General features: G+C 42.8%; 1 long non-coding RNA gene across 2 annotated transcripts; it reads right to left on the bottom strand.

Moving 5' to 3' along the window:
- Positions 1-66: 66 nt before the first annotated feature.
- LOC104147352 (uncharacterized) lies at positions 67-25,237 on the bottom strand. Of its 2 annotated transcripts, XR_694887.2 has the most exons (7): positions 25,163-25,237; positions 16,868-16,978; positions 15,341-15,463; positions 12,883-12,952; positions 1,670-1,736; positions 1,288-1,545; positions 67-1,172 (listed from the first exon to the last, which is right to left on the bottom strand). It is a non-coding gene; the product is annotated as an uncharacterized lncRNA (long non-coding RNA). The 2 variants fall into 2 exon arrangements; XR_694886.2 differs by having other exon boundaries at positions 67-1,545.
- Between the last annotated feature and the right edge of the window lie 239 nt (positions 25,238-25,476).

The raw sequence follows: 25,476 nt of genomic DNA, 5'->3' as shown, positions 1-25,476 counted from the left end.
CATCTAGTCCAAGCACTGGCAAGAAATTTTAAAATTCTTTCAAATGGCTCCAGAAAAAGCTTTTAAATGAGGAACAGTTACTGAAAAACCCAAACAAATAAACAAACAAACAAGCTCGCAACAAAACAAAGCAAAGTCAAGCCAACCTATCTCCTTTGTATCCTTCCTCCCTTGGTACGGAAGTGTGAAAACTTTACTTCACCCAGGGATTTGAAAACCAAACCCCTCTAGGCATGCAGGGTATTTCCCATGCACTGTGAACAGGAGCAGGCTGTGGTTCAAAGTAGATCACAGAAAGGATAATAAGAGCCTTCACTTTGTCGACACTGCTGGCAGTGCACATCACCATGGCCCCCACATGTCAGGGTACATCCCAGCTGTGTGTCTTTGCATTGTCTAGCTCTTTTGTAGCAAGTGCACTGCCTGCCGCGAGGGCAACGCAGCATAATGATACCTCCATTGTGCTTTCCTAGCAGCTTGGACTCCTTACATTTTGTGCCATACAAGGCAACTTGGGAGCCATCACTTTTGTTCTTCTGTTTACTCTCTTCTACTTCAAAATTAAGCAACTGTTCCTCTTTTCCAAGGATCCATTTCTCCATTAACCATATTTTCCAGGGCTCTCAAAATAATAATAGCTAAGGTTTTTTGCTTTTGGAAGTCTTTCTCCTCCTAGGTCTACTGAGTCAGTCCTATGAACGCACTAATCCAAAATCAGCAAGGCCTATGGGCCAGACCCTTTGCTGACGGACGTCTGTGGAGGTCCACAAAGAACCACTGATCTGTGTCCGCTAGCAATCTGGCCCATACAGAATGAGCAAAAAAAAATTTTTTTCAAAGAAATTGCAGATAAAACTGTAAACGACCTTCTCAGCCTTACAACAAACTTTATTTTGCCAGCCTCCTCGCCCTGAGTCAAACACGCCCACAAAACACAGCCCTCCACACGTTGCCAAAGGAAGGAAGCACTGTGCTGGCAGATGAGCAGGAGTCCCCCGTCTGCATCTCCCTCACCCATGTGCAGATTCTCTGTTGTTAACAGTATAATTGTGCTCTGGTTTCAGGCTTTCTTGTAGTAAGAGGCATTCATTTGGCTGCTTCTCCTCTACCCAGCAGCTGAGTGTGAAAGCTAGGCAGAGAGTCCTAGAGCCAGCTTACCCATGCGTCACTTCCTAGAGGACCAGGCAAAAAAGAAGGAACATAAAAGAAGGTTCTTCTTTTTAGAAAAAAGATGCCTTGCCGTACCCAGGCATCAAACTTCAGCAGAAGGTAGGTAGGCAGAAATACCTCACTTGGAGAGCTCTGCTGTTAGCCATATTTAATTAAAGACTGGCTTATCTTAGATATCCCAGCTGATCCCAAGTACTGCAGTATGACACAGGAAGTATGAAACCTCACAGAGGGCTTGGACTGCAGTAATGTGAAAAATTCACTTATTGCAAACGGTCCTGAGAACTGTACAGCTAGAATTTCCTGGCATTTTCAAATGAAACACTTGCCCATCAAGCAATACAGTCGCTGCCAAATGAAACTGAGTTCACTGAACTGAAAAAAAAAAGAGAAAGAAATAGTTTGTTTTGATAATACGTTTGTTTCAGTAAAGGTGTTCCAAGTCATAAGGAAGTACAATTTACACAGATATATCCACAGAAATGTTAAAGTTACTTACAGGAAATGAATTCTATGTTCTGAGTTTCTCTAAACCAAGACCTGATTTTGGATGTCCTGTCTTGGCCCTGTTAAGACACAAGCAAAACAAAACAGCATTGGTCAGTTACCATCATCAAATCAATGCCACCACCTTAAATTCAAATAGAAACCTAATCTGATCCACCGTCGAGCCTACTGTATGTTATCTCACAGCTCTTTCTGGAACAGGAAAGTGTCAATCCTCCTCAGCAATGGCTGGAGGACTCTAAGCATGTCAGCTGAAGAAGTAGGATCAAAACGACAATCAGAAGGGTGACAGGTCTTGCTGGGATGACAGGCAGGGCACGCATGTGGAGCGAGCACATACATGTGTACTCCGCTGCCCCTAAACTCCCTGCTGTCCCCATTCTTGTGAGCCAGCGGGAGACCGAGCCTGCTGAGAGCACTGACTTGTGCAATTTCAATGCCCTTTAGTGATGCACAAGAACAGAGCCGACAGGAGAGCGCAGGGGATGGGGCATCAGAAGGCTGCTGTTTATTTGCATACTCATGAAACCACTAACCCAGCATGGTTTGCTCACACCACATGATTTAGGGACGAGCAATTTAAGACTTTAAGCTAACCATTCTTTATACCAACTATTCTCAGGAGTTCTCTTTTCAAGGACCACCTCCCTTTAATTAACAAAGCAAAGCCATAGATGCACTGTAGAGGCCTCCAAGGTCTTGCTTAGAAATCCTGCAATAGTGCATGTGTTGGGGGAAACATCAACATGTCATCTCAGACCTGTCACACTCCCCCTTACTCACCCACTCAGAGCTTCTACAACCTTTCAAGGCATCCATGGGTGCAGTTACCTGGATGTTTCCCTCACACACAGGGCAAACAATAAGCAAAAATATGCTGTTCTCAGCGTGGCCCAACAGATGGAGGTAATGCAGAAATACGCAAGAGGAGCCACTTTCCCCAGGAACCAAAATCCCTAAAGTCCTGCTTCCTCCCACTTCAAAACTTTCCCAAAGTGATCACACAAGAGAGAGCTTTCCATGAGGAAGACCCAGCTTGCCCCCACCCCCCCATTCCTTTAACTGTCCTCATCCAAATCCTTAACCCTGGACACTTCAGTACTTGACAAGTTACAGTAAATACTGAAACACATCTCTTGAAATACAGTGTTTCACATCAAAAAGTGGCACCAACAACCTTCTAGTTTAATCTTAAGAAGGAACTGTGCAAACATATGTACTTATTTTCTGAGATGCAGAGATTAGGAAATGTTCTGATGGCTCTAATGTACACAAACAAATCAGTACACAAAGAGAGACAGATTAAGAGGGCAACTCCAAAAAGAATAACAAGGACCACGTGCTTATGTTGGCTGTTTTGCTTGTAAGGACATTTTTAACTCCATTTAGAAACTTCTCCCTCTCTCTTTTTGAATAAGCACATGTGGGACGTTAAAGAGAAGTCTCGGTTAGCAGGATCCAGTTTGTAAAGGAGCTATTGGCAAACAGATTTCAGAGACTATATTATTCTTACGAGTCACTTTGTCTGCTGCAAAATTATTCCAATGAAAAGATTTTTTTCCGAGGTGAAGCACAATCAAGCTTGACCTCCTTTGCTTAAATTAAAATAGGAGTGAAATGAAGAATCTGACTCATTCCTCCAATTTTACAAGCTCAATAGTAATCTAGCCATGCTATTCACTTAGAGAAACCATTAATTTTGCTATGTGGCTGAAACTAGAAGGCCTCAGCTTTCTTTCTCTCACTTTTCCCCCCTCTTTTTGCTCTTTGTCTGTGCACCTGTTTGCACCACTTTACCATCCCATTAGAAAAACTTTGGGTAATCCTCTGGCACTAACCCTGGTGTGATAATACTTCTGTTATTCAGCAGCATAATTACAAAGGACGACACAGATAAAACATGTCTTTCACTTCTGCTGTGAATATGCCAGTTTTGCCAATCTTCAAGGTGAATGATTTCTAAAACCTTCTGTATTTAATGCTAATCTAAATTCTTCACACAATGAAACTTCCAGCACCTTAGACAGGGAAAAATAGTTACTTCTAACTCTCTTAACAGCAGCACCTTCTGTGCCAGGGTCTGTCTCCAAAACACTTTATGAACTTTGATGAATGGATCTTCTCAGACAAAGTTTAGCGTTAGATTTTGCTTTGACAAGGAGAAGCTCAGGCAGAGGGAAGCTAAAAGCTCAGGGCTAAGTAACAAGCCAGTGGCAAAGGCAGGAACCAAATCTTTAACTGCTGCATCATAATCCTTTGGGCCTGGATAACATTACTAAAATCTACTAGATAGGTGGGTTTTTTCAGTATTTTGGGGGGGGAGGGACTTTAACTAACACATCTTCCAGCTGCAAGCATATATGCTATCCACTAAATGTGAGGAAAGAGCAACAAAACATTATTTATCACTTAGACCCCTGAAAGAGGAAAGAGAAAGTCAGCATCTTGCCAGCCCTTTTCCCCTCCCCCTTCTGCCCTCATCAGGCAGGGCCAAGCTTTGCTCCATTTAGTATCTCATACCAGGGAGGGACTCTATCGGTTGGCATCAATGAGGACAGTCCTAGCAGCTCGAGCCTCTCCTGATGAACTCCGGCCTGGCAGTCGCTTTTGTTAAACCCAAAGAAGCATCTGCTTGAGTGTCTTATGTGGGTGCCATGGCTGAAAAATGACCCAAAGAAGAAATCTAATTCAAATAGGTACCCTTCAAATCATTTGGAGCTTTTCTGGTCAAAAAGTAATACATTAAACCTGCATGAGGCTGCATGCAGGGTAAGGACAGCATAGAAGAAAATGCTCAGCAGAGGCCAGGCTGTTGGTGCCCGGAGAGAACTGCAGATCATGGAAGCCAGTGCGGTTTTACTGACTGTTTCCCTTACAGCCACAAGAGAAATTCCCAATGCGCTTTGAACCAGCTACCTCTGGTACCAGCCACAGGCTGGCAGCAGCAATAGGGAGCTTGTGGGAGGCTGTAAAATGAGATAAATTACCCTCTGCTCTCTTTTCAAAAGCCTAAACAAATCTTCTCAGTTTAGAACCAGTATTTCTCCACCATGTTCACATCACCACAGCATAGACAAATGCTGTTCCCTTACGTTCCTCTGGCTTGTTGTGTTCTTCTTCTTAGACTGTTAATCTACTCGGGATAAGACAACTGCCCTAGACCCATGCTTAGCTCTGAGCTCACGGCTAGATGTGGTAGTTATACAATGATGATAACAGTAGCAAACTTGGCATGTAAAACAAATGGCCTCCACTCTTCGGGTGATGAGTTTATCTGAAGACATCACACTCTCTTGGTTCAAGAGCACCTAGCAGAAGCTTAGGACTGAATACTCCTTCTTTGCGGGCTAAAACCTTCCCACTGAATCACAAATAATGAGCGCACAGCCTCAGTGCAGTGGACAGAGGTAACCTTTGTTGACTTTTCTGGCCGTTTTCCCCAGCCATACCAACATACTGTTGTTTTGCTTACATCCAAATGTAGCCAAGTGCTTCTCATCCCTGCCGAGGTCTCTCTCAAACTTGATAGATAACAAAAGATGCAATATCCAGCAGCACTGACTAGAGTTAATGAATCTGAGATTGAGAACTGCCACCAGGAGAGCTCCTTGCCCCCTACTTATCCCATCTAACAACCTCACTGACACACTGAACCAAAGAGGTGACAGGATGGAGCCACAGAGGATTCCCAAGGACAGCATAAGCAGAACAAGAGCCAGCACAACACAGTATCTGGTCATCTCTGAGACAGAAGAATAAAGATATCTGTCAGTGACTGGAAGCCAGTCAGCCTCATCGTGTGGTCTTGGGCAGAGGCAAGTCAGAAAACAGCAGGGACAGGTTTTTGTCTCTCAAGATCATCTACCAAACCACTGGACTTTACTCAGCCCCCTAGAGAGACTGAACAAGAGTTAAAGAAAACGAAGACACCTAGTTCCTCAGTCAGCTCTTCACACACTTTTCAACAATCTTCTTAGCCAAAAAGGGAAAATTGTTATACAGCAGTAATAATTGGCCACATCAACAATAAAAGGCAAGCTTTGCCTTGATACAGAGCGCACTCAGATTGGAAGGAAAAGATTAACCTCTCCAGCCAGAGGTTCTGCTCTTCACTATACAGACTGTCTCATAGCCTGTCCCAGCATCTCTTATTGCTCTGTGACAAAATCTAGCCTAAATCCAGCTATATGCAATGGAGAACTGATCTCTCTAGGTATTATAAAGAATATATAGAAACACACTGATCATTTCCAATTCAAATGATTTTCTGCCTGAGGAAATACAGCATTTCCTTGCAATGACAGCTATTAGGCATTAGCTAGTCTGGTTTAACCAAGATGTCCAATGCCTAGTTTCAATCTGCTGATCAAGAATTCATGAAAGATTGGTGTGGGTGCAAAAAATAAATAAAAACCTTTTTTTCTTCCCATGCATCAACTGTAAATATTTAAACCATGCTTAGGAGCCTTTCACTTAGTGCTGATGTAACACTTCCATCTCTGGATTGTGACATTCTCTCCTCTGAATCAACAGTTACAAATCCTGCGTACACAATCTGAGCTGAAAGCTCAGAAGGTAGAAGAGCATAAACTTCATGGACATTGTAAAAAGTCTTCGCTACACCGATGCTTACAAAATAAAGAGGTTCCCTGGGGACCCTTCATTAAGAGCTGACAACAAAGTCTTCATATGGTAGTTCTCCTGAATAATAATCACTAGGGTGCTTCCCTAGAGGTCTCTGAGGTAACTCAAAAGTCATTAGTTGACCAAGATAGATAACCTGGAGGATTTGTGGCTGAGGCCACGGTCTTGAGTGACAGGCCCTTATCATAATAGGTAAAAAGTTCATTTGTCCCACTCACATTGACCATGTAATTGAGAATGAGTTTAACTGTCAAGACAACGGCTATCCAGGATTGCTACTCAATGTCCATGAAACCCTGTAATGCATCTAAAAAATATCTCAAAGGAAACACAAATAGCCTGGCTTCGTATCAGTTCAGTGAGGAACCTTCCGGGCTCAAGCAAGAATAACATCTTTTGAACAAAGAAGCAAACGAGAAACTTAATGAATTCTCCCTACACAGGTTCCCCAGGTGAAAGACAGAGGTTATTTTGTGGGTGGGCATATTTTCAAAAATTTCGATTTAATTAGGATAATTTTCTAACAGCTTGGCTGCTTATCAGAATCTCTACAGGATAGAAATTGGGCAAAAATCCTTCTAGAACAGACTTTATTGTGAGAGATCTTTCATTCCATGGTCCTAGCCAGCTGGAAACACTGTGAATAGCCTCTTCAATGATATTTCAGTCTCCTACTTTTGGACCCAGCTGAAACCAGGAAGTGCAGAGAAACCATAAATACCATTAAAAGACAGAGGGATAAAGATTAACCAGATTTTGGCAAACATCCAAAATGCTGCATTTCAGTTTGGGGCAAAGGTTCAGGCTGGTTTTCCCAGATCAGTTCATCCACCTCAGTTATTTCCTGCTCTTACATGGTATAAAGTGCATTTGCTTATCTTTTACTCCTTTATACATCAGGCACTGCTTGTATTCCTTATACATTAGGCAACACGAATGCAAAAAGAGCAAGAGGGCCGACAGCATGGCAAGACTCCACAGCTAATTTGGGATCAGAAATAACAGGTGGGAGAAGCTGATTCCAGCTGCAAGAAATGGAAATACCCCTCTCCCTTCTTCAAAGTCCTGTCCCATGTAGCATCGCTGTTCATTAATTGTAAATTATAATATGTATTATTGATCAGAAATAAATGGAGAAACTCATTGCATAGGTCTGCTGAGGGGGGAAAAAAAAGTATAAGCCCACTATAAGCCCCTTGGGTTTTTAGTCCGGTTCTCAGTGGGGAGAGGTATGAGGAGGGTCCACTGCCAATCACCCAGTGCTGCGTGCGCTGAGCCAGGCACATGGCAGGACTCAGCAGCAGCCTGGAGGAAGGGCTGCTTCCCCTTTTAACCCCCTGGATGTAAAAGCAACCGTTCACACGCCTATTAGACACAAATGTAAGTACTCTCACGAGCAGAGATTGGCGTCTGCTTATAAGTTTAGCGAACGATTCTGCTCAGGTGCTGAGCAGCTTCTGGCAGGACCAAGCGCCTTCAGCTCCCAGCCTCGAACTGCAGTGTGAGGTGCTGCAACAGTGTTTGAAATTGTCTTGTAAGATCAGCTGAATGGGATAAACGGACTATGCTAGGGCCTGAAGGACTCCTGTGAAAGTACGGTCAGAGATATGGAACATGCCACAAACCAGAGCCAAAAGAGCACAGAATGGACAAGCATATCTGGAAGAGATCAAAGCAACATCAACAAAAATAGCAGGTAGAAAGCAGCGTATGATTTTTCAGAAATGATTTTCATACAAATAGGTTTACTTTCCCTTTGGGGAAAAAAGCGAGCTGCATGTCCTTTAGAAACAGTGCTGGTATTATTCATGCTGCCAACCAAACCACTCAAGCTGCAGAACCTTTGCAGTTACCACAAGTGTAATACAAAAAACACCAAAAACCACTTACTTCCTTTTTTCCCCCCTGAGTATTGACATTCTTGTGCAGTATTAGGAGAGCTAATTTAGCTTCCAGTTCTAAGAATTTTTGAATCTATAGCCAGTAATTATTTGCATTCAGGGGTACAAAAGAGGAAAACAAAGCCCACAAATTCTAGCACATTCATGTGGGATTGGGAGTTGAATTAGGATCCTCACACCCCATTGAATTATCGGCCCCCCTATTAGAGCCTTATTAAAATGGTAATGATTATAATGCCAGTCATAGGCAGGCTGTCGCACCTGTCAAAAAAATACCCCGATTATCCTGTTCATTCAACTGTCTGGCACTCGAATCCGTGTCTCAGGTTTACTATTCTGTGAAGTTTTTCTTTTTTTTTTTTCTTTTTATTAAGAAGAAGAAAAGATACAAGAACAAACACTTCCACAAAGGTGATAAAAAAATCCCCTCTAATTTAGCACATCTACTGCCCATTTGGTGTTATGGTATCTAGGACAGCAATCTGAGGAAACAGATACTATTTCACTGCATTTCTCTGTAGGGAGGAAGAATACAGACAGCTACACTAAAATTTTTTTATAAAAAAGTACACTTTTTTAAGAACAAAAAGAAATGCTGTCCTTCCCTCTTCCACACATGCACACACCATTTCTGCGCACAACCAGGATTGTGCTACTTAGAACAGCAAAGTCTTCCTATACAGCATTCAGATGGTTTAAAGGGATAACCCCCCCAATGACCAATGTTCATCTCAGTCCTCAGGTTTTATTACTGAAGAAAATATATTCACTTGTTTTCGCCTTTAAAATTAGTGAAAATATGATTCAATCTAAGCAGCACAAATCTAGGGTCTAATCCTGAACAGACACTTAGTAAAGAGGAACTAAGCGTTGCAGACCTCAGCAGGCTTTCAATTCTGAATCCTACGAGATTATTTCAACTGTTGTTGTTAATAGCAGGAACAACAATAATTTTAATAACAATGAAAAGACGAGGAGACACTTGGCTTCCCTCCTCCCAACAAAATTTGTCCTGTTGTCTGGTCAAGTAGAGACAGTGCACAAAGGTTCCTGAGGATTTTAACTGATAGTCAAGTGGAGAGATGATCAAATATTTTTTACCCTATTCAAAAGATGCCTTTCCTCTTTCCTCTGCGGCAGTTCTGCGAGTTTGTCAAATACCGCCGTATAAAAGAAAGCCAGTGGAAGAGGAGTTAGGGGCTGAATGCCTTCAATGGCATCTGAGACAGATGCTATGTCAGTAAGTGCCCAGAAGCCTTGGGGAAGTGGAGCAACCAACAAAAGACCGGGTGGACTCTGTTTGTTTTGGTTTGTTCCAGAAAAACATTTTTGAGGAAACATAAAAAAGCCAGGGTTTTCTTTGCCTTCTCAGTAAAGTAAAATGTAAGAACTGCACTTAGCAGGTGTCTGCTCCTGAATGCATGAAACACTAGATTTGATTCTGTTTTCACAGAAGTAACCAGCAAAATTCCCTTTCCTTTTAGAAGCTCACCTATTAACCTGCTTAATGATTCCCATGCTAAGATAATAGATATTGTAGATAGACTTTGGCAGAAACCATCCCTAAATACCATTATTTTTAAGCCATTCACTGTGTTTCTAAATGCATTTTCTGAGATCACAATAGCTCAGGGAATATTTTTTCACAGGAAAGGGAACAGAATTTGAAGAGATGTTCTAAAGAAAAGCAAGAAGTGACTGTAGACTTGTTACCAATAGACGGGTGAACTAACAGTGTGCAGTTGCTACATATCACCTCCTCTGCCTAAACACACACACATTTATTTTTGGACCCGATGCCCCTTATCATTCTGTTTTCTACTTTCTTAGATGATAAATACTTAGCAGGAAGGATTGACGCTGCTTATTCAGTGCCTGCAAAGGGAGCACTGTGCCTACAAGAGGCCTTTGAGCTCTTTAATAACATAGTGATTCTTTTTCTAACACTCCAGTTATCTCCATGGGAGCAGAGCAGGCCAAGCCTGAACACTTTCAGAAGTCCTGTCTATAAATAATTGCAATCACTTAACCCAAAATCCCTCATGCTCACATGTTCAAATAGAGAGGTCTGAGTAATGTGGTTAAACAGTGGGAAATAAGCAGTCTATACACATTTTCGTTCTCCCCTTCTACATCTGGGAGGTGACCGGAGGGCTGAGCCAACCTGTGGATCAGCTTCAAGCAGCTTCTAGGTCGTCACCTCAACTTTTGAAAAGGGTTAAGGACCCTCCGAGGACAGCATCACTAACCTCACGGCATTTTCTGCTCTGACTCGGCTGCCTACTTGCTTTTCCTCGCCTAAATTTGCCTGTGCCAAGTCAGAGCCACCCCCCCCCTTGCTATCTGAATTGCTGCAATAAGCATCCTCGGTCCTTCATGCTGTCCTTGGAAGAGTATCCATAGTCAGATGAATGGACGGGGAAGCAGCAGCTCCTGAGGAAATGTGAGAGGCAGACAGGCAGGGGCAAAAGAGTAGTTAAGCTATAGAAGGAGGTAAGAGCGAGGCGAGATGGCAGACAGGTGTTCTCCGACTGTATTTCTGTATGGGGCATGTTGCCCCGACATAGCAAAGAACAGCTGAGGTCACGTGAACACAAGCTGTTTCCACAATGCAGCGCATGCAGAGAGCCTCAAGGGAAGAGAAAATGCCAGAAAATTAGAAAGGAGAAAAGAGGGGGCATCTCATCTCGCTTTCCTTGATCAAATACCTACAGTAAAATTCAGAAAAATCACTTCTGAAAGTACTGCAAAGAGAATGCCTGAAATGATAAAATACCACCACAGCATGGAGGCCAACAGCTCCCCAGAGAAGGGCATCAGAGGTCACCTCACAGATTGCTTGCTCACTTAGAATTCAGTGGAAAGTGATGAAAATGTGAATGTTTGGGGAGCTCCCCCAGGTTACGTTCTCCTCTTTCAGTCATTTTCCTGCTCAAATTTCACCAACACTCACGTGATTATGCGGCTTTTCACTTCAAGTGAATGCATGTTGCCAACCTTGTTGATGTGGTAGCTAGAGAAACTATCCATTCCTTCAGAAAAATTCTGAACCAGAAACAGGCCACCTACCCGTTATTAGCTGAGGTTACCAGTTAAAAACCTATGAAGGGAACCACATGAATGGAGGGCAGTGTGCATGTTTTATTAGTTTGAACAACAAGGGAATAGATGGATGAAAGATAAGGTAATGATTTGTGACAGAGGTCCAAAATTTGATTTAAACAATTAAATTACCCTTCTAAGAGATCCCCAAGGAAATCTATTAAAATACCATCTTCCCCTATCCCCAAAGTATACAAAAGCTGCCTAGTAACTGTCCAGTATCACTTCCTTTGTGACATGTTGGATGATTCCCAAGACAAAAACCATATGCTGTTAGATGAATGGTAGAGCAATCAACAAGGAAAGGCTATTCTTTAAGTCACATGCCCTGCAAAAAGAAAAACTAACAGCCATCCAACAAAGTTTGCTAGTAGAAAACACAAGGTCTAATTCCGCTCACTTGTTTTTTCAGTATACTGAGAATGACTCTCAGATGAGAAAAAGTAAGATCACAGCACTTCTGAGACATAAAAGCATTGCAGCCAAAAGAAATCCCTCCGGTTCAGAGAAGAACACATCAGTGAAAATGGGTTGGCTCATACTTGATCAACATCTTAACCCCTTTATCAGTTCCCTGCAGTTTTGCATTGAAGCTTAAGCTTTCCGTCTTACTGCCACCCTGTAGCCATCTTACATTGTTGTTATACCACAGGCCAGTCTAAAGCTAGTCCTACTAAATATTGCTATTTAAACCCAGAAACACCAGCTGTGACGAATGGAGGGGATATCGACAGAGGAAGGTAAAATAAACTTCTGCATCATGACAGAGTTAAGGGAGAATTTTATTTGACTGATGAACCTAGATATAACTGTGGGCCTAAAAATAATACTTACAGACAAATGTGGAATGCAGAGTAAGACATTGAGCAGTAGGTTAGGTTCTTACATACCTATACCTCTTAGGTTCTTACATGCCTATGTTACATCTTGGGTGCCCAATGTACTCACCACTGAATATTGGGTCTACAGATGACAAGAAAAAAAGCCATGCACAGATGTGGCATTTTGAAACACCAGCTTGGTACATGATACTAGAAAGGAATAGATAAGGCCTTTCTGTTTCAGATAAGTAAGAGCCACCCACATGCTTATCACAGGTAAGAATACTTCCCTACATGTCATTTTTGATGTTTTATCCACTCTCATTATAAACGATAAAAAATAATGAATTTTCAGTCGTCTACTCTGTACAGTGAAACATTCTGCATTCAGATGTGATTTTTGAATCTCTGAAGCAAAAGCATTTTTTAATGAGCAAAGCTCATTTTGTGAGGTAAGCATACTTTTCAGGTTACTGCCCTGTCCACCTGCATGCCCCAGATCCAGAAAGATTTAGGTACTCACATAACTTTCACTGTATTTCTGTTCCAGAATAACAAAAAACCCATTACAATGTGCTAAATTTTAAGCAAATAAGTTGAATATATTTAGGCAGATGCACACAGTTAAGTCTTTGCAGGATCTAGACTTGACAGGAGACCTTTGTCCAGCTGTAGAGGTCTACATGAAACACAGAGGGGAGCTTTATAAAGCTCCTTTCTGAAAGGGTTTTACTTACCCTAGCCTTGCACATTTTCAATTCCAGGACATTAAAGTCCATGCAGCTGATCAATGATCTCCCGAAACTCCTGCAAAAATCAGCAAGAAAAAAAGAAAGACATTTTTACCAGCCATGATTTCACTTCTCTTAGGGAAAACTCCCAACTTCTCAGAAAACTAAAGGAATTTCAGAGCCCACACTCCATATATTTTCCAGATATATTTTCCCCTGCATATGATTAGTTACGATCCTGAAGCCAAAACCCCAGATCTGAACAACTGCCCAAACCCTTCTTCAGTCTGGCCCCAAGTCTAGTTAGCATTCAGTTCAGAATTTCCTGCTTTGACTGTGAAAAGGAGCAGTTACCTCTTTCATAAGCTGCTTTAGAGAGGGAAGAAAAAGAAGAAAAGAAAAAAGAAAAATTCTGTCCCTGAAAAGCTTGAATAGATGCATATCATTATGGCTGTAGTAGGAGTGACTGGGGCAAGTACCTGACAATATACTGAGGCTGAAACCCAGTGTGATTTACCAAAGTCAAGATTTTGACCGTAATTGAAGTTTTGCTCCGTAATAGACTTCTGCTAAGTTCTGCAGAGCTGCTGCCTCACCTCAGGGAAAGGTAGGGTCCCTGTGGTAATATTTCTGTGGATCCCTAAATATCTGACACTCTGCTTAGACATGTCCATTTAAATCCTGAATGGCAGCGGAATCCTGTCCACTTAGATTATACCTAAATGTGCAGAGATTCCTTGTCGTGATGTTCTCCTGCTTATCTTGTCTGCAAGACTTCACTATATGTGTTCCCTCTGCATGCCTACTGGAGCAGCCACACACAGATTGGAGAAATGGGGCATTTCTAGCTTACATGGCTGCCTGCTTAGCATACTTGTTTTTGGGCGTCCCACTCCCTCCTGCCTGCTTATCCTCAAACCTTACTTATGGATCCTGGGTCACCTAACTTTGGGCTGTGGATGCCCCGGGTGATGCCCTTGAAGCTGCAAGGTTCAGTTTATGGTTGCAGCTTTGAGTCTCTCACTCAATGAAGTCCCTGCATGGAGGCCTGTGCTAGCTGGGACTTGGTCTTCACAGTATTATTTATTTTGCCATGCTTCATAAAGATTTTCTCTCAGTGATGACTCACCCAACAGTTTTACATATAATCACTAGGACAACTGAAACTCAAAGTCTCCATGCAAGAGTTTGACTCCTCACAGCTGTATATACCAAATAAGAACGAAATCAGTGGGATTATTCCAGATTACCTTGTTTCAAATTCAGACCAGATCAGGCTCATGAATTTATATCCCAGTTGCAAACTGCACTGAAGCATATTGTAAGCAGTCATTTTGCTGTGTGCATTCCTGCTTTACAGCATGGGAGGCAAGAAGAAACACCTGCCCCACTGCAGTATCAGTTGGGTGTAACTACACTGAAAGCAAGAGAGATACGAGCAATAGATAACCAGGAATTGCACCCAGCCAGCTTTTCAGAGTTAGTCCACTATACATTCAGCAGGTCTTAATGTGATAACAGGAAACCCATTATTTATTAAATTAGTGCATTGGGACTGTTTTTGGCTGGCAATGATCACATAAAACAAGGCCTAAAACGTTCACAATTTTTTCTATAAGCTTGGATGGGGGAGAGAACTGTAGGTTAGCAATACGCTCAAAACTTTTGCCAGGAAACATGTCTGACAGGCATGCAATACTTCTTGCTACTGTTACACCAGCTCAGGACATATAGTAGGGGCCGTCTTGCTGGAAACACAGAATAAAGCAGTTGTTAATGTTTTGTTTTTCATTCAGACTATTGTCACAGGCAGCAGGAGAACTGCCTTGTCAATATAAAGCAGACAGTGGATTAGTAAGCTGTTCCTAAGGGCTTACATTGAAGAGCATCTTCCCCCAGTATTTTGGTCTACAACAACCTGAATCTCCCAGTGACAGAGGGAAACAAAAAAATCACTTTTGCTTTCCTTATGAATGAGCTTGTCCCCTTTGTAACTTCACGGCTTGCTAAAATGACTAGGAATACACTATAAAATAACCAAACAGTTTTGCAAATGCTCCTAAATAATCAAATCCCTCTGACAGGGACAGAGCCATTAGTCCTCATTTAGGTAAAACCAACACAAGGTAAAGTGCATGAAACAGCACACAGCAAGGAAGAGATGGAAACGCACAGCAAGCTCTCTGTCGTATACTGTGCAATTGTACGGATGGCACTATTAGGCGCTATGATTAGAGTGCACTGTTTCCACATCACCTGAAGTGGAGTACTCGCATTTATTTATTTAGCATGCATTTATCATGTCCAGACAGTAGCCAGCACACAGTCAGTTTACGTCCTCCTTTGTCTCAGTTTCGACAAGCATACAAGCATTCAGGATTTAACCCGGTCACTTCAGATGTAGGGAAGATCGTGACACTGTAAAAGGAATACACCAAAATCACCTGGAACACACACACTCTACCTTTGATTCTTGCCTTTGACATTTCCGGTGTGACCCTGGTCAAGCTACTTCATCTTCAGGCCTCGAGTTTCCAGGTGTAAAACATCCTTGACTCTCCATGTGTCCATCTCTTCTGTTGAAGAGCTTTGAGTCAGGGCAAGAAGGAAGAGGTTTGTCTTCCAGCATATATTTGTGCAGTGCTTAGCACAACAGGGCCTAAATGCCCTAATACAAATAACAAACAGCAGGTGTACGCTTCCAGTGGGCCTTTTGCCAGTCATGTTTCCAGTAACCCAGGAAGAAGTGTTAGTTACTAACATGAAAGAAAGGAGGGAACGAGGTTTGGGGAGCTGGTGCAGGGGTGCCCTGTTCCTAAGCCGCATGGAGCCCAGCTACACAAGGGCTGTCTGTGCCTCCGTGTGAAGCCAAAGAATCATTTCCAAATTTGTGAGCCAAAAGTATTACACTTTTTTGGACACCTCCATTTGCCTGGTTGATCCTTTCTACACCTCTCGTCCCAGCAGCTCTCTCATTGTTTCTTATCTCCCCTCTACAGGCTCTTTTCTTATTTTAGCCAGAGCAATGTAGGGTTTATTTCCTCCGCTTTCCCTCCGGCCAGCCCCCTCTCCCCACACTCCCCTGCCCTGGCCCCCATTCTGCGTATTTGAAACAAAAGTGTAAACTTCAGAAACTATTTGTATTTCACGGGCATTCACACATTATGCCAAAACGATGGCCCAAAAGTTTGGCGGGTAATCTCTCCCCCAGCATTCGTGAGCTGATGATGAATGGCTGTGAAGCCTTTGTGATTGCTCAGGCTCCATTGTGGCTCAGACAATGGAGGAGGACACAAGTCTGGCTCAGGAGAGCAACGGATAAAACTGTTGGGGAGAATGGCGGGCTCCTGCCGACATGACCACTTGTTGACATTGAAAGGATTCAAAAACAAGTGAGCAGAAACAGAAACGATTCTGTTCGGCAAGGCTATTAGTTGCAACGTGTGGCACTGGAGCGGTCACTCCTGATGTGTTTCCTCGCTAATGAGCCCTGAATGCCCTATTAAACTGGGATGCTATAGGCCCAGCGCCACTGGGGCAATGCTATGCATGAGTGACTCCCCCAGCACCTATTGGCTGCCTGCATGAAGGAAGCAACTGGCAACACTCAGATTTAAACAGGGCTGACAGTACAGTTAAATGATCGTTAATTAGACTTGCTGAACAGATAGAGACTCAAAGCAATTCTTAATGACAAGATAACAGTCTAGCATTACTCAGCTTTGAGCAAGTTCAAGCTTGCACCCTGTCTCCGGCTTTGTACCGTACAGACAGGCATCAAATTGATTTGAGTTTCATTCATATATTTACAAATCAAAAGAAATGCCAACCCTGTGCTGAGGGAGTTCTAAAGACTGAAAGTATGCTTCTGTGTTAAAAATAGAGTTTGTACAGAAAAGCTCACATTAGAAAACAGAAAAGAGAAGAGAAAAAAGAAGCAGCCATCTATTAACACGTTTGGAAATGAATCCATAAGAAACCTGCCACTTACCTTTTCCTGTGTGCTCTTTCATCAGCCACTCTCCCCAGTGCTTGACACACACTGCTCATCCAACCTTAGTCCAGCCTTACGACTCAGCTCCACGGTTTGCTTGACTGATTACTATATGCGAATTTGGGAAAACAAGAGAATACACTATTACAGTATCAGGCATTAGAAGCAAAGTGTCAGAATGAGAAATGAACTCTCTGGCTTGAGGGTGCATCCTCATCCACTGATTTGGGAAGGACCTTTCCCTGAGGGCACGTTATCTCCTCATCACCAGCTTCTGTGTGCGTTGCATCATTTGATGAAATTGTATGTATAGCCTGTCCTTGGAACAGGATATTGGGTTAGCATGAGGGTAATTTCTTATCAAAAATCCTGTTCTGTGAAGAACATTATTGCCTATATATTCCTATGGTGTTATATAATTGTTTCACAAATACACAGTACAGTTTCTAAAGGCTCGGGGCATGCACAGGTTCTCACATGTGTAAGTTCTCACTAGGGACTGAACTCTTGAAGTGAAAAATGTATGTTTGGGACTAGAATAGGAAAGTATCAAAGTATTTATAATCAAAGTAGTTGACACTTGGAAGTGTATTGTTTATTTAGCACTAGAGTTTCTGTAAGCTGATATTCTTAAACGGTGGCAATTACACTGCAACAACTACATTAGTTCCCTAATAGGGTATGTAGGAGTATATGCATATGTAAGTGACACAGTGAACTAGGAATAGTTTTCTTGAATAAAACATAAGATTATATAAACTCTTAGCAGTCATTATTCTGAAACTTCCCGAATAATTCTTCTGCATATTTTAAGGAACAAGGATAGTTTTAGGTGGGAGGTGGATGTTGGCTATGACAAGAGAGATTGTTCCAGATTGTTGAGAAACCAGCTTTAGCAATTATTTATATTTTATATTAAATAGTGCAATATGATGCACATAATATAATACAATTACATTATAAGATTTTTAAAATAATTTTAAGATTTTTTAAGAATCCCCAAATAGTATCCAACACAAGAGAGGCCTGGTTCAGAGGGTTTCTGAGTAATTACTGAATGCAAGAAATCAAATGTTTGCTTTCATCTCTTTCCTCCCCCCGCCCCCATTCAAAGAGTAGCTTTTCCAGAGGAAATTCCAATTTCATGGTAGGTGCTATCATATCATCTAAGAAATGTGTTGTCATTCTCATCTTCTTTTAATTTTTTTGATGGCAGACTTTTTCAGTTGTTTTTTGCTTCTTTTTCTTTTTAAATTAGGCAGTGAAAGCTTAAGTAAAGTGAGAAGGAGCCTGTGCTCTAAATAAATGATCTTATGATGTGGGCCATGTCAGTTAACTAGTGTCATAGCAAATACAGACTCGCAGTGCTAGTGCCATGCAGTCACACGCAGGCTCTGTGTGTTCGTGCATGTGTGAGTACACACATGCACAAACACATAGATCTTTGTAAGCCTTATCGTCAGGAGGAATATCTGCACAAAGTGTAATAGCAGGAAAAGGAGAAGAAAACATATAGAAAATTCAAGCCTTCAGTTTCATCAGAAAGCTGTATTCCTTTTAAACTCTTCACAGTGGCACAAGAATCGAGCTGGCTTTTCATTCCTCCTAGCCTCCCTCAGCAGACAGAGTCCAGATTCAGGGGATTATTCTCAGAGGGGAAAGGAGGTAGATGAGAGTCAGGCCTGGGATTACAGGAGGATGCTATATTTCCCTTTGGCAGTGGGGCAAGCGTTGCTCCATCATCACGCGGGAGGTGAAAAGCTGCTTGTGAATGCCGTATTGCTTAATAGGTTCAAAATCTTGCTTTGTTAAGCACAAAATTTTCCAAGCTACAGGGGAACCAGCAAGGTGCTAATGCAGAGGCTGTGATAACCTTTCAGGTAACGTGAGCCTCACCGTGTTTCACTGATCAACAAGACTGGGCGAGAGGAGGAGGAAGCACACTCTCTCTCTGACTCACTCCATCAATGTCAGGAATGTCTCTCTCCCCAGACAGCACCGCCAGCATCCCTTCCAGCTCACCCAAACTGAACTGGAGATGGTAGCGGGCTTGCACGTTTTGAGCCGTAAAACGCTGGTCCAGGGCATGGCAAAACTCTCTCTGACATCATGAGGCTGGGAGGGGGGGGTCTATTTTACACTAGCAGCAGGAGATCAGCCTCTTTGTTTGGCAGGAAAGCCAGTCTATCTACATCAAATTCCAGCACTGAGATGCTTAATGAAGTTCAAATTTTCAGATGACTCAACAAGATCTATTAATTAGTTTCTGACTTCTATGCATCGAAAATAGCTTCAGATAGTAAATCTCAAGATTTGTTGAGCCTATCATAACTAAAAAATCCACATTATTTTTTCCTAATGAACAAACTGTAGGCATCTCTCTGGAACAGTGAAGGATCAGGGTTGATTAACAAAATGAAAATGTAGCCAAAAATCTTGCATGCTTCTAGAGAATCCCTCTGGTTTTATAATTTTGTGGAGCTTTCCATAACACATTCTGTGGGGCTTTTCCATAAGGGAGGTGAGAACATCAGGGACCGTATAACAAAGATGAGAGGAGGGAGTGACACAGATATTGATTCAGCTTCTATACAAATTCTAGGAGGGAAGGTTTTGTGTCGTTATCTAAAATTGAGACAGAAACTGAAAGACAAAGATATCAGTAGACACTTGCCTCAGAGAATTTGTAAATCAGCTTGTTACGGTAATATTTGTATAATAATTCCTATTTTAATTTTCCAGTTCATACTTCCTTTACGCACACGGTTGCTATGATGTCTAGAGGTCCCAACTGAGAGGGGCCCCAGGATGCCAGGCACAGTATGAACATATAGGCTTTGTTATGTTAAAGCCCACATAATAATTACATCCTCCTCTTGGTAAAGGGACCATTGAACAGGAGTATTGTATATTTGCTATTGTCTCCCCCTCCTTTGATGCATGGGCTGAACTCTCATTAGGGCCTAATTGGACTTTTGCAATGTGCACTGAGTGGAGAATATACCTGTGTGTTCCCCCTGCGCAAGGACTGCCTGGGAGTAGGGCCGCTTCCTTAGGGGAAGTTTGTGAGCTGCTCTGCACCAGCTGGCTGAAGGCCTCCGAGGGCAAAGCACTTCCCGGAGCGCAGCCAACTCAGGCTGCCAGGAACGGCAGCGGCGGGTACAGCTACGCCGTTTTGGGATGTGCTCGTGCCACAGGAGTCCCCAGCCGAAGCAGGGCAGAGCACTGCAACTCTGCAAGGCCCCCGGTACTTGCAAAGAGGAGAGATTCCTGGTCTGACTGCAGCTTGCCCCAAGTGGCGTGCTTCTTTCACTTTGTAGCGTACTGTTATGGCGTTCAGATTAGACCGCGTTTAATCCATGGCACACGGGCACGCTGTCCGGCTGGGCTTATTTACAACAAAAACAAACAAACAAACAAACGAAAACCCCACATATGCTGCGGTCTCTTCTTCCTCAAGAGGCAGAGTAACTAGCATTGTATTTAAGATAAGTTGAGAAAGCAACGTATGACCAGCCTTCTTATCCACTCATTTAATTATTAGCTATCCTCTGTTGATATAAACCTGGTGTTCATTCCATTTGAACTCTGCTGAAAATGAAAACCAAAGCTAACCCCTCCTCCCAACACCCCCCCCCCCAAAAAAAGTTTTGTTGCGAAACATGAATGACATTCAAAGGAATGTCATTTCTGTGAAGTTTCAATAAAAGCAAAGAGCATTCAGATGCATAAAACTATAATGTCTCCAGTCTCCGATACCTCTGTACCATATGGCCAGAGAGAAGCAGATGGGCTGGGTCACAGCGGGGGAAGAGTGGGAGAGACTCTGGATTGTTATCTGACCCAGTGGGCCAACACTAACACACTGTCCCTAGTGACCAGACTATTATTACCAAAAAGATCTGATAAGAACGTGATCCTCACATTTATTTGCCCTCAGGTAGTTCTCACATGTGATGCCCGATCAAAATGACCTTTTTTTGCAGATGTTTGTTTTGAGGCTGGAACATTTGACTCACAAAGAAGCAACGGACTGTGCAGCACTTGTCTTTTATTGATTTTAGAGTGCAGGTTATTCCTATCTGTTCACTTGCCTAAAGTTCAGAACACGGTTTGTCTAAACAAGATAAATTCAACAAAAAATAATGTAAAAAAATTTGTTATTTTCTTATTGCTGTTTGTCAGCGGCAGTGCAAACATAGCCTGGAAAAAATAAAGCAGAACAGCATGGTCCCTGTCAGAGAAATCCTGGGATTTCTGATATGATTACAGCAGGAGATTTCTATGTTTCTGTGTTTTTCAATTAGCTGCCTTGTATTAACAATTACAAAAGTCTCCCAAACTATTAAATCAGTCGTCTAGGTGTCTAAACATCACATAGAAAGAGTCTTGGGGGTATTATTATGGGAGAAAGGTACAAAATTGCATGAAAAATACTAGCATAACAGTGCTGGAGACAAACAACAGATATTCTTGATTATGATTCAAAGATGCTAAATATTTTACCAGAGCTGCAGAATAGACTCATGAAGGGTAGCTGCACTGCAGGTTTCATTTGCAAGTAGAGTTTCATATTTCTTCTTCTAAAGCACCTTTGAGTCCCTAACTGATGCTGCCCCGAAGGGCTAAGTACCACTATCCTCAGTTTTACATGTAGGAGACCAAAGCAGAAGAAAGCTCAGTACCTGGACAGGGTGCAGAGCTTGTGGTCTCCTGGATCCTGACAGCCGTGCCCCAAATCACAAAACTATCTTTGCTCCCACTGATGGAAAAGGGGACCTCAGCTGTGACCTTGAGGGGCTGATGTTGCTACTCGTAGCTGAGTCCCCATGTGCTTGCAGTATGTGGCTTCAGATGGCCCTGCCAGCCACCCAGCATGCCAAACACAGCAGTGTTCAGCTGTCCTCCAGGAACTGGACTGAAACCAAACTCATTTTATGCAGACCATGCGATAGCTGCCAGACAGCCACAACTTTTGGTGAGGAGCGACCTCGTCGGCCTCAGATTGGTTACACAGAGGTCAACTGTCCTCAGAGGTACTGCTCAACGCTGGTCTGCAAATCAGCACCATATGAAGCTAAACGCACCCGCACAGGCATGGGCCATGGCGCATGGCCCGCGCAACTGCTCCCTACACTGTCCCTTTTTGCCCTCTGACAGCGCTAAAGAAGGAGAGATGAAACTGGTCCCTAGTATGAAAAAGAGCAACTGAAACATGTCCCCTACCCACTTTCATCTGCTGGCCAGACCTGACAGGGAACGTTTGTCCTTTCCCGTTTGGGGAAGCAAGTACCCTCCGCCAGCTGGAGCCCACAGCAGTCCTCATGCCCAGCACATGCAGGGGCTGTAACGGGGACTAGCCTGCGTATACGCCACTGAGGAGGAGGAGGACGGGCTTGCTCCCTCCTTCCAGCCATGCTGTGTTGTGCATCCAGAAGCAGTTCTGATCTAACCCTAAGAATGAAACGTTTATTTTTAATGGCTGAAAAAGATCACGTTTCAAGTCTCTTTTTCTACACGAAATAAAAATTAACAAAATGATCGTGTCACTGCTTGGCAACTCCAGCCAACTGGAACGCTTACCAAGGTTTCTTTTGCCCAGGACTGAATGCTTGAGTTCCTTTTTGGGAGTTATTTCATAGCTTTGACACTTGGATAAACAATAGGCAGAGATGGAGAAGCCAATTTTACAACAATGATGCTATTTTCTCATCCCAATCTAAGCTATTTTGTAAAAGGAAGATTTTGCTGACCAGACACTGCTGTTTGACCTTAAGCACAACCAACTAGTTATTATGGGCTGCAAAAGCAGGAACACTGTGTGTCCAGAATCTCCAAACCTTATTAAAATGGCCATTTGGGACATTGTCACTCAAATTAAAACAGAGAGATTTATTGCTGCTAAAAGACATTACCAGTACTCAAAGAGCCAAGACACATCTTCACATCTTACTGAGCCTGGAGTCACTGCCTAGCCTCTAAGTTGCATCCTCCCCTTGATAAACTGTACATACATAACTCAACACTTAGAGAGTGTTGAGAGTAGAGTAGAGAAGATTTGGGAGGGAGAGGGAGGAATTTCTATGTCCCAGAAGTGCTATGAAGAGTAGCTGGGAATTTCCTGTATTACAGTGTTGACTGCAGGTTGGAGATATGCTGAGTGACGGGGTGTGCATGTGTGTGCATGCGCATGTGTGTGTGTGCTTGCGCCTCCATATAGGTAGACACCGTGCACAAGGGGTATTCAAACCCTTCAAAGAGAATTTTGGCTCTCTGCTATAGCCTATGCCACTTACTCAGTGTGACACTCTGTTTAGGTCCGTGGGCTAGCTCTGGGTTAGGGTCCAACACAAACTGTCTGTGACCACATGGAAAGGACAGTTACTCTCCCACAAATACAAAGAGGAAAAAGAAAAATACCCACAATTTTTTTTTTTAATTGAGGAACCAGAGTTCTGCTCCTTTGTGCAGAGCCTGCACAAGCTGTCACTCTTGGGTTCTCAGCATCTGAGAAAACTGAGTACTGCAATTATTCAGGCAGTTAAAAATGCATTCTGAAATCTAATTTTAGGCCCAGTTTTTGAAAACCTTGGATTAAAAGTTGCTTGTAGATACAACTGACCAATGTTTTTCCCTCTGCTTGCTATTACTTATATATGGTATATATATTTGTCTACTCTCAAATTTTACATATATTTCTGCAGAGAAGCTGGAAAACCGTTGGTTCTAACATTTCAATCTATTCCTGAAAAAAATTCTCACATCACAAATCCACCAAGATGATGTCACTGAAAGAAGGTGGTGAATGTATAGCTCTTCCTTAGCACACTCTAGTATTTATCAAGAAAAAAATACATTTTGCTAAGAAATATATACTGTAATTACCCTTCACAGGCTTTATGGGCTAGAATCAGGTCTTTCCACAAGTGGCTTCCAATGGGACAGGTATTCCTAAACCCCGGAGGTACCTTTGAAAAGCCCATGTCTAGGGGTACCGGAGCCTACTGAGCACATTCGACAGGAGAAAGAGGAAATTTCTGCTGTCCTTCCACTCCTGGACTTTCCCCTCTGCTGATGACTTGGCAAGGCTCCTACTGAGAATGAAGGTTACTTCAAGGTAATGCAGACATTTCTGGGCTAAAGCAAGCCCCTGAAGTCCCTGCTGTGAGTGCCAGTGTCAGGACGTGGTGATCTCCAGCCAAGCTCTGGTGGGGCCTGCGGGCCCTGGAGTGGGAGACACGGATTACCTACCTCAGCCTTACACTGCTTCCTGGGACACGTCCAGCTCTTTTATATGTAAAGGAAAAGAGGAAGGCTAGGCCTTCAACAACATTTTAGCCAGGTGACGTGGACTGGCATATAAATACAGCAGAGTCTCAGTCGGAAGCTATGAGAAGCCAGGCTTCAAACGCAACTTCCCCCTTGTTTTCAGTTCAGATCATCCGACTCCATCTTTTCTTTCTCACTGTTATGCCCCGGCAGGACATTGGTCCAGGGATTAGATTTTATTTTATTTTAGTCTAATCTTAAAAATAACATAAACCAGCTCTGATTTAAATACCTGGCTGATTTCTTTTGAAAATGCTCTTCTGAAGTGACTATCTTTCCTCCACTTTACCAGTAAAAGCTTTCACTGACTGGTCAGGCACAGAAATATTTCTGAAAAGCAAGCAGCTAGATTTTTGGGAAAGGGAATGATACACTCAGAAAGTTCTTCGAGGTAACAAAAATTTTGTAGGAGTGCCCCAAAGCTGTGATCAATTACAAGAAATCTCATAAAAGAAACAATAACGGCAAAAAACAAAGAAAACAGATAGAAGAGGTAAAGAGGGCGGGGAAATGCATTTCCTGAGTATTAAATGTTTAGAAACAGAATATGGGTCATTCGGTGCAAGCCATTTCCCTTGCTTGCTCTGCTAACCAGGAATGGAATAGAAACAAAACCCAAAATTTCACTCTGCCTCGTACACATTGTCCCAGCTTGAAGCTGCAATGTACTTTTCATTATAAACCAAAAGAACAGCCCTCATCAATGCTGACTTGAATGTCTCAATTTCTGGATTAAGCTGTCCCATTGTTTTGGAGCATAGTTATGGTTTAGAGATCAATGGGACATAGACTATCCTAATCTAGTATGAACAGCCTGTAGCAGCGAAGGGATACTCTCTGCACTAGAGAGCCATCTAAGTCTTCTAATTACTTTGGCTACTGATAGATTGGCTCTTACCCCCTTGAATTCCTTTGTCACTGAGGAGTTAAAATTCATGAGCGTCTATGCCTCTGAATACTTACTCCAGTGCTGCTATTTTCTGCGCCAAGCTAGCCATCACGGCAAAGAGTCGGAGGTCTGTCAGGCCATCTGTTACATAATAGTCAACAATCTCTAAAATCTGGGGAAACAGAGATGGAGAGAGCAAAGATGATGAAGGGTTTAAAAAGAACAGATTGCTGCCTTGCTTGGAGGGGAGGGGAGGCAGGGGGAAGGGGGGGAAGGGGGAAAGGCCGGATAATAAGCCCTGATGGAAGCAGAGACAAGCCTGATTAACATAGCCAGCCAAACAACCCCCCAAAATATTAACGCCTCTAATGTCACCAAGGAAGTTGAC

This window comes from Struthio camelus, chromosome 1 (genome assembly GCF_040807025.1).
Source record: "Struthio camelus isolate bStrCam1 chromosome 1, bStrCam1.hap1, whole genome shotgun sequence".
NCBI lineage: Eukaryota > Metazoa > Chordata > Aves > Struthioniformes > Struthionidae > Struthio > Struthio camelus.
The sequence above is the reverse complement of the archived record's forward strand: the minus strand, read 5'-3'. Positions and strand labels throughout refer to the sequence as shown.